Below are 10,000 nucleotides of genomic sequence, written 5' to 3' on the forward strand. Positions count from 1 at the left end.
CCTTCCCTTCCACCTTGCCCCGGGACGAGCACCTGGATCTTCAGCCGATCACATAGCATACCCGTTCTCAAGGTTAAGGCTAGTTCTATTTTGTTGTATTTGACGGGGGAAAATATGCTCCATGCATGCTAATTAGCGTTAAACTATTAAAACATTTTAATGAGATCCGTAATTTTGATTTGAACGTTTTAATGAGAACAGCTATTCTTATTTGAATAACAATACCCTCGGGTAAACACTTTCTATACAGTAAGAAGCAAAGGTGGGTCTTAAAATAATATATTTACGATGCAGAACTAGTAGCCATCTGCCCATGTGCGGATGAACAGGTGCCTTAAAACATTTCGTTCGCTGTACGGTTTTTTTTTCTTCTTCTTTTCTTCCCCTCGACCACCAAAGGGAGACTAACAGTGCAGGGGACAATAGTATCCACACGCTCAAAAGACCACCTTTGCGAGGGGGAGGTCGCGAAATCATCATTTTAGGAGAGGGCGATTCACACCCGCATGACGAAGTGATATGGTAAAGGATTTGGCACTCCCAGTCAGGGAAGGAAAGGGGTGGGGGTGGGGTGGGGGTGATAGACAGGTTTGTTTTGAAAGGGATTTTTCAACTTTTTTTCTCTCCTTCTTTCTTCCTACTTTACCACACCAGCTGCTATGAATATGGAAATGACATTAGCACTTGGTTGATATGCTGCGAAGGCTATCATAGAAAAAAGGAGGGGCGAGGGGTGTTTGTGTCAGTTCGAAGGATATTCGAATTTTACAAGTTTGTGATAATAATATAATCTTGGAAACGGGTTCTAGCCATCATGGAATAAATGCTGTCTATCTGTCTCTGTTTCTCTCTCTCTCTCCCCTCCTCCTCTTCCTGTTTGGCAAAACGGTACCCAGCTTCCCCAAGGAAGGCCCGAACGTGACAAAGGGGCGACATGACAATGCCCAGTAGGTCACCTCGGAGTCTGAAGACACACTGTCATTCTCACGACTAATCATTCAGTGTCCGTCGTTGTGGTACCCGCCAGTGCTCAAACACGCCTCTTAACCACCATTCACATTATCACTCTCGGCTCGACATACACAAACGCCATCGTTCTCACGCTCTCCGTCGCGGGTTCGGCTGATTCACCCATACACACCCGCACCCTACGCTACGCCGACCTTCGGACTTGGACCCTCCCTCTCCAGCCCTTTCCTCTTCCTTCTTGTTTTTTACCCTCCTCCTCCTCCTCCTCTTCTTTTTCTCACTCCGTTATCTGCTGACTCGTATCACCCATCGTAAACTCGTTCCGGTGCGTAGACGCGACGACCGCTCAGATTTTCCGAAACCCGAGTCGAATACATTATGAACCGATCCGGACACGTTGGCATTTCGAGGCTTTTTCCCCTGAGAATTCCCTGGTAGGACGGGATTAGCGGTCTTTAGGATGCAGAAGAGGATACCGATAGATACATAAACCTACAGAGAAAACAATGAAGACGCGGAAGGCAACATGCTAGACTGGAGTTTGTATGTGGGGGGGGGGGGGGTATATATACTCGGCATATAGTGAGGATTAATCACCGCCCATTTATCAACGTCCTTGTCCATTCTGCTCCTTCACCTTTGTGTACATTTCCTCATTTGCAGGTTGGAGCTTCTTTGTTTATCACACACAATTAACAAGGCGAAAAATAGACGACCCTCTGAACTGTGCTTGCCCTTAGTGTTTTCTTGAGAAACACATTATTCTTTTGAGTGGCGCAATTATTTTTTTTTCTTATCTGTGAAACATTACTTTTTTGAATGGCGCATTTTTTTCTTATCGTGTGAACCCGGTATTACAAGAATTCTGAATCAAAATAAAAATATACCCGAGGGTGGTTCTCCACATTCTTTAGATTTTATCAATTCAAATAAAACAAACAATATTGTCCAATTATTAAGTTTTGCCTATACAACAAAATCATTGCCAGCTAATCCCCTAAAAGATCATTTTTCTTTCCGATTTCTCCCCCGTTTCAGTATTCGTTTCAGAAGGGAAGACGTGAGAATATCGCGTAGACGGCAGGTAGCTCTCACGTGGACAAAGGCTGAGGTTGCGTGTTGGTCAGTTTTATTTTTAGCTTCAGTGCAATTTCAGAAGCGTAATGACAGCGCCGGTATAATAGTTTCGAAATTATATAAACTGAATATATGATATATCTGATATGCGGCACATGATACGATCAGAACATAGTGGGACTTTGACAGAAAGACAAATCACTTGATATATTGATGAACAGAAAGATAGTTGGATATATTGTGTACCACTCTCTACATATAGAGAGCGGTACACAGATGCCATATATATATATATATATATATATATATATATATATATATATATATATATATATATATATGTATGTATGTATATCGAGAGAGACAGAGAGATACAGAAGTGACAGAGGGGAGCGATAGGCAGTAGTGAGAAGCGAAAGGAAAGAAAGAATAACAGAATAGACATAACAAAGAAAGGTGAAATAGCAAGGCAAAAAGTAAAAGAGCTTTGCAAGGGGAGGCGTAAAAAAGAACGCTGGTAATCCCAGTTTCCTGCATCGTGTTAGCACAGCAGGTCTGAGAGAGAGAGGGAGAGAGGGAGAGAGGGAGAGGGAGAGAGGGAGAGGGAAAGGGAGAGAGAGAGAGAGAGGGAGGGAGAGAGGGAGGGAGAGAGGGAGAGAGAGAGGGAGAGAGAGAGCTAGTGAGAGAGAGAGAGAGAGAGAGAGGGAGATAGGTAGATAGATAGAGAGAGAGAGAGAGAGAGAGAGAGAGACAGGGAGAGAGAGAGAGGAAGGGAGGGAGGGGGGAGAAAGAAAGAGAGACACAGATCCAGACAGAAAGAAGCTATAGAAACAGAAGAGATTGTGAAAAACGGAGAGAGAGAGAGACGTAACTCTTGACTTTATGCTGAAGGTCACTTTCAGGATGAATGCAGTGCCTTCAGGATATAAGCATGACACTAATTTCAGGAGGACATGACACTCGCCGCTGTATCCTTCGCACCATATGTCAGGACGCCGCTGTGATTCCCTCAATAAAGGATTTCAAGCAGCTTCTTTGCTCATGAAAATCCGCTTCGCTGTGAACTGCTGTCCGCGGGATACAGCGAACTTTAACCCTTCTAAGCACAGGATACTTCACATGCACATAAAAAAAATGCCTCTTTGCAGGTGAGGCGAAGCGGCGCTGAATATCCTTGGCGTAGGTCCGCCGGTGTGAGGGCGCCGTGGTAGAGGTTGCGAACCCTCGTGGAAAACCCCAAGGATGCTTGGAAAAGACAGACACTTGAACCCCACTATACACGAGTGTTGCAGTACGGTTGTGATACAATATCTTTTATTAAGCATTTCATTCCTTATCATTAATGGATCATCATCATCACTGTCATCATTACGACCACGTACGGAACGATAAAGTTATTAAAACTATTGCTACTAACCATAGCAAAAGTAAAAAGGAAAAAAAGGCTGATGACGCCAGTGGTCCTGATGACTACGATAAAAATAGACAAAACACAAAAACTCGCGCGCGCAGACACGTTGACCATGTCGTATCCCCATAAACTTTTAAGCTCGTAGGATGCCACTTCTCCCCGCGCCCTTAGGCCATACTCCCTCGCTTCTAGGGGCGGGGATGTCCCTTCCTAGCCGTCTACGATTTTTTATCCCTATATACTCCTCTTCGCCTTTTTATTTACCTCCTTCTAAGACTCAAACAGCACCAGGAAGAACATAAAAAATAAAATCAATCAATCAATAAATAAATAAAAATAGAGCGCGTTCCCAAACTGCATTTATGTAATGGAGTCACCTGGTTCCTTCGATGCCACTTACTCACAACGGTCTAAGACTCGGAGGACCTTGGGCCATCCTTCACAGGGGGGACATCGAGACGAGGAAAAAGTTGCATAGCAGGGGGTGACGCGCACAATACTGGGGGGGGGGGGGCAAGCAGGGTGAATGTGTGCTTGAAATTGATTCGATAGGAGGATGCTGATACTTATAATACTGAAAAGTGCGTGTATTTGAATATATATAGGATGTGTGTGATATATATATATATATATATATATATATATATATATATATATATATATATCTGTGTGCATGTGCGTGTGTGAGAGTGGAAATAAGAATGAGAGTGAGTGAGAGTAAAAATAGGAGTAGGAGCTAGAATGGTAGTAATAGTAAGAGTGAGAGGAGAGCGAGTGAGCGAGAAAGAAAGAGTGCGAGAAAGCGAGATAGATAGATAGAGAGGAAGAGAGAGAGAGAGAGAGAGAGAGAGAGAGAGAGAGAGAGAGAGAGAGAGAGAGAGAGAGAGAGAGAGAGAGAGAGAGAGAGAGAGAGAGAGAGAGAGAGAGAGAGAGGAAAAAGAAAATTGAATGGGAAACAGACAGACAAGAAAAACAAACATGAATACAAGAATAAAAGACACAAGAAAACAGAGGAGCATAAAACAAGGTGCTTCCCCGGTAAACCCAGCTTCCTGACGCAAGTGAAGAAAACCGCTTCCCCAGAACAGCTTCACATTCTCCAGTATTTATTTAAGGAAGTCCATAAACGCAGATCTTCACTGCCTGAACACCACGTAAATTGAGAGAGACAGACAGCTTACCCCATTCATTTTTATTGCATTTTTGATATCTATATTTTTTTTCATTTATCGTAATTTTTTATATCTATTATCTTATCTATATTTTCAAATCAAACGTCGCGGAAAACGAGAGACTCATTTGATTTTATTTCTATTATTTCATTTAATTCCACGTGAAATGAGAAACAGACGGGTTGCCCATTTCATTTTTTTTGTCGTTTTTCTTAACTTAATCATCTTATTTATATTTTCATCACTGAACACCGCGTTAGATGAGAGACACTGACAGGTTGCTCGTTTTAGCTTTGTGAATCTTATATTTTCCTTTTGATTATTTTATTTCTTTCTATTCTTTCATTGCACTTCCTGTAAAATTTGAGAAATAGCCAGGTTCCCCATTCTATGATTTTTAATTAATGTCTTATTTCTATAATTTTAACTAATTAAAATAAAGACGTAAGAGCAAAGAACCTTATGACAGAACACATTTAGTATTGTCTTATCGTCTTTCCTCATTCTGAAGTTATCATTATCTTCACTCTTTCGTCTACGGAGACCCGAATATAATACAGATCACTTTGCCCTTTTGTGATTCGTGATCGCAGGATTATCTCTTTACAAAATGGATAAAAAGTCAATAAAAAAAATACACGAAAGACTACGCCCTCTGACCCCTCTCCCTCTCCCTTACCCCCCCCCCCCTCACCTCTTCCCCGTATCTTCTTTCTCTCTTTCTTCCTCGTTCACGTTCTTTTACCCCCTCCACCCCTTCCCCATATCGGCCTTCATGCGCCAGCTGACCCATGACCTTTGACCCGAGCTGGTGTCTTCCTTACTCTCGTTTCGTTATCTTCTTCAATTGTGTTTTATTTCTGAAAATCGATCTTTTTTTGTTTTTGAATCACTTATTATTGGTCTTATTATTACGAATACTGATTCGTTTTTGTTTTTTTCTTACTCATCTTCTCGTTTGTTTTTCATCTTCTCTCTTTCTTTCTCCTAACCCTGCTTCTTTTTCTTCTCTTTCTCCCTCCTCTTCTTCTCCTCCTCCTCCACGTCTCCGCTTTTCTTCCATCTTTATCTCTCTTTTCCTTCCTATCCTGTTTTTTTCTTCTCTTTCTCCCTCCTCTTCTCCTCCTCCTCCACGTTTTTCTTCCATCTTTATCTCTCTCTTTCCCTTCCTATTCCTCCTTTCGTCCTCCTCCTTGCATCCGTGTAAGGAAATCCAGATCTTGGGATTGGTACGATTGGGCAACAGACTTTGTTCGTCAGTTTTCAAGGAAGTGTCCGCTCTTGCTCACGAAAATTACGCGCGCCAGTCAGCACATCCTGAATGTGTGTGTGTGTGTGTGTGTGTGTGTGTGTGTGTGTGTGTGTGTGTGTGTGTGTGTGTGTGTGTGTGTGTGTGTGTGTGTGTGTGTGTGTGTGTGTGTGTGTGTGTGTGTGTGTGTGTGTGTGTGGTGAATGATTGGGTGAGTAAGTGAATGAGTGAGTCAGGGGGTGAATGAGTGAATGCAGGAATGTATTTCCAGTTCATTGCTCGTTCTACTACATTCTGCTCTACCCAAATAGAACCCCCCCTCCGTGTTAACTGGATGTGCAAAATCAATAAAAAAAAGTGTGAGGGTCCGTTTGGATTTGGAGCATCCGTATTCACGTATTTTTCTCTTTCTTTATTTTTTGTACAGTTTATCACATAATATCGCAGTTCACGGGCATCTCCTTTTGCTCTCAGTGGCCTGCCTAGCACATCGTTCTTAAGTAAATGATAAGAAGGATAAAAAAGTATTTTTTCTATATTTGAAAAATGTAACATCCCGGACAATCTTAGAGACATTTTCCAGCTCCAGTTTCTTAGATTTATTAAAGAATCGGTTATTTTAAGACAAAAATTACGACCATTATCGCAGAGGAGCTAAAAATAGCAGCTCGAAACGTTGCTCCAGGAACGACCACGAGACCCAAGGCGAGTGGCTTTTACCTCCACACTCTGGTCATCAATGTCTCATAAAAGTTGTAATTAAAACTCTTCTATATATCTTTTCTTTCTCTCTCTTTCCCGTTTTTAAAATTCTTTTTCGTCTCCCTTTTTCAAAACCGAATTCTTGCCATCGTGCCTCCACCCACGACAACGAAAACGGAGGAGGAAATGGCGGAAGGCGTGACTCAAACGCTCGAGCGTCCAAAAAACGCAGAACTCCCCCCCCCCCCCCCCAAATCCAAGGACGTCTGCGATGGCCTCACGAGAGATCACTCCCGGTCGTCGACGCAACCCCTCGTCTCTTGCGGCAACTGGCTAACGAGGTTGTTTCGTCGGGTAACGAGGTTGTTCTCAGTGTGTGTGTGTTCGGTGGTCGTTGAACACGGTTCGGAGGCGTTCGAGAGGTATCAATTTCGAAGGATGTGAAGGACGCAGAAATAGTCACGTGATCATACATCATCCCCTAGCCCGGTCCGCCCGCGCATCAGGAGGGAGTCGACGAGGTTGGCCGACCACGGCTCTTTCTTGCGCCCCACAAGTACGGGCTGCTCGCAAAAACGGAAAGATATTACATGCATACACACAAACATTATATGCATGTTGTGTATCTCTCTCTCTCTATATATATACATATATACACTCAAGTATACATACATACATAAGTTACACACAAACGCGCTCGCGCATATATATATATATATATATATATATATATATATATATATATATATATATATATATATATATATATATATATATATAGACAGACAGAGAGAGGCGGAGATTAGATGTAAAGATAATAATAAGCTGAAAAATAAAAAAATGAACAAAAGAACACGAGAGAGTAACACAAAGCACACAGACACCTACGCCCAAAACACTTCCACATAAAAACCATATCCAAGACCCATCCTACACACGCCCGCCTCTTCCCGGTTCCCTAGAGAAGGTGGAGGAGAGGGAGGGGGGGAGGAGGAGGGGGAGCAGGGGAGATGAGACGGAGATAAAGAAGGAGATAAGGGAGGAGAAGAGGAAGGAGGGGGTAAGAAGAGAAGAAAAGAGGCAGAAAAAAAGAAGAAAAAAAGAGGAATAATAATAAAAAATAGTAAAAATAATCCGAAAAAGTAGAACAAAAGAAGGAGGAGAGGGAAGGAAGGGCGAAAGGGGGAGGGGGGGAGGGGAGACCAAAACTCCTGGTGTGCCAACAGGAGGTTTCCTGCTCTCCCGACCTTGGCATCGTGTTGGTACCGTAAGATTCCCTCGCTACAACGACGACTCGGTCTGGCGTTGGAGGAGGGGGAGGGGAGGGAGAGGGGTCTTTTAGGTGAGGGGAGGGGGGAGAGGGGTCTTTTAGGTGAGGGGGAGAGGGGAGAGGGGTCTTTTAGGTGAGGGGAGGGGGGAGAGGGGTCTTTTAGGTGAGGGGGAGGGGGGAGAGGGGTCTTTTAGGTGAGGGTGAGGGGCTGTCTAGGTGGAGCGGGAGGGTTGGGGTTACTTAGGTAGACAAGAAGGGCTATCTAGGTGTGGGAGGGGTTTGGGTAGATGGGAAAAGGGTTATTTAGGTGAGGGGTGGTTGTGTAGGTGAGTGAGAGGTTTTCTAGTACGGAGGAAGGGAAATCTAGGTGTGGGAGGGGTTTAGGTAGGTGGGGAAGGGGTTATTTAGGTGCCTGAGGCATTGTCTAGGTAGGGGAATGGGCTGTCTAGGTGAGGGAAGGACTGTCTATGTAAGGGGAGGAGTTGTCTAGGTAGGGGAGAAGTGTTGACTGTTGTCTAGATAAAGGGAAGGGGCTGTTAAGGTAGGTGAAGTAAAATGATTCATGTTGGACATAGATCGCTACCCTGGACTATAATGAGGGTACGGGGAAGAAGGGTAGGAGGGGGGGGAGGGTGTACTCAGAAACGCTGATGTCCGTGTCTGAGGTACATCCCCGGGCCTGAGGGGGTGGGGTGGGGGGTGGGGGGAGGGACATCATCACACGAAAAAGTGGTCATCGCGGTTGGCAGAGCAAGGGGGGGGGGGGGGTTAAGTTTTCAGAAGGCTGGAAGAATGAATGGTGGGAAGATAGGTGAAAGGCTAATATAGATAGGTAGATAATTCAATAGATATATAGAGGGAGGGAGGAGGGAGAAAGAGAGAGAGAGAGAGAGAGAGAGAGAGAGAGAGAGAGAGAGAGAGAGAGAGAGAGAGAGAGAGAGAGAGAGAGAGAGAGAGAGAGAGAGAGAGAGAGAGAGAGAGAGAGAGAGAGAGAGAGAGAGAGAGATTATTCCAGAACGTATTTCAAATTAAGAAACAACAACAACAATAACTCCAAAAACAAACAAATGCAACAACGCAAAGTTCGACACCAACCACGCGATCCTGCAAAGGTTAGAATGATATACCGGAAATCCTGAAATTTCTTTTTTCTATCACTTCTTTTCGATTTCTTTCGTGAAGTCATTAACTATAACGTCAAAATCACTAGAGCGGATCCGGGACTTGGCTTTCCTGTGTGCATTTTTATTATTTTTCTCTCTATATATATTTCTTTCTTTCTCGCTCTATCTCTCTTTCTTTCTATCTCTCTTTCTCTCTCTCTCTCTCTCTTCCTTTCTTTCTTGCATATGTTTGTGACTTGTTTCATTTTAAATATGTTTTTATTATTTCTCTTATCCCTATTTTTTTACTCATATGTCAAGTGTCGAATTGCACAAGTAACGCACGGACAAACAAACAAACTTCAGAACAAAACAATTGCGTAACCAACAACAATGGCTGAACGACAAGGTGAAACGACAGACATAATGAATGTGTCTGCACGGCATAGTGCTCGAATCGCTCTCTCTCTCTCTATTTCTATGTCTCTGTCTCTGTCTCTGCCTATGTCTGTCTGTCTGTCTCTTTCTCTGTCTGTCTGTCTGTCTCTCTCGCCCTCTCTCCATTTGTGTATCTGTCTTTCTCGCTCTCTATCTTCACCTCTCTCTCTCTCTCTCTCTCTCCATTAACCCTTTCCATCTCCCTCTTACTCTCCATTCTCCCTCTCTTTCTCTCCTTTTATCGTCTTCCTTTTCTCCCCGCTTTCTCCTCCCTCTAAAGTTCTCAGCATCGCTCCTTGTAACTCTCCCGCCGAAAATTGTGTCACATAACGGGAGAAAGTTACGCTATCGCCAACGGAAACTTAACTTCCCCCGACATTCGCTTATTAAAATAATGCATCAATGTTCTGTCATCCGTGGACATAAAGCTTATTCCCCTCTAGACCCACTCATCCATTCATCCATCTCCCCATCACCCCCTCCCTTTCTATTGACCCTTCCCCCTATCGCACCCCCTTCCCCTTATCCCACCCCCTTCCCTCTATCCAAACCCCTCGTTCCTTTATGCGTTCCACTGAATGAGCATCAACCCCCCCCCCCGGTCCCCTA

General features: G+C 43.8%; 1 protein-coding gene across 7 annotated transcripts in view; it reads right to left on the reverse strand.

Annotated features, from left to right (window-relative positions):
* LOC113810734 (probable Na(+)/H(+) antiporter nhx-9) overlaps positions 1-10,000 on the reverse strand; it is a 159,038-nt gene that overhangs the window by 24,567 nt on the left and 124,471 nt on the right. The gene's annotated exons all lie outside the window — the stretch shown is intronic.

Source organism: Penaeus vannamei, chromosome 18 (genome assembly GCF_042767895.1).
Source record: "Penaeus vannamei isolate JL-2024 chromosome 18, ASM4276789v1, whole genome shotgun sequence".
Classification (NCBI taxonomy): Eukaryota; Metazoa; Arthropoda; class Malacostraca; order Decapoda; family Penaeidae; genus Penaeus; species Penaeus vannamei.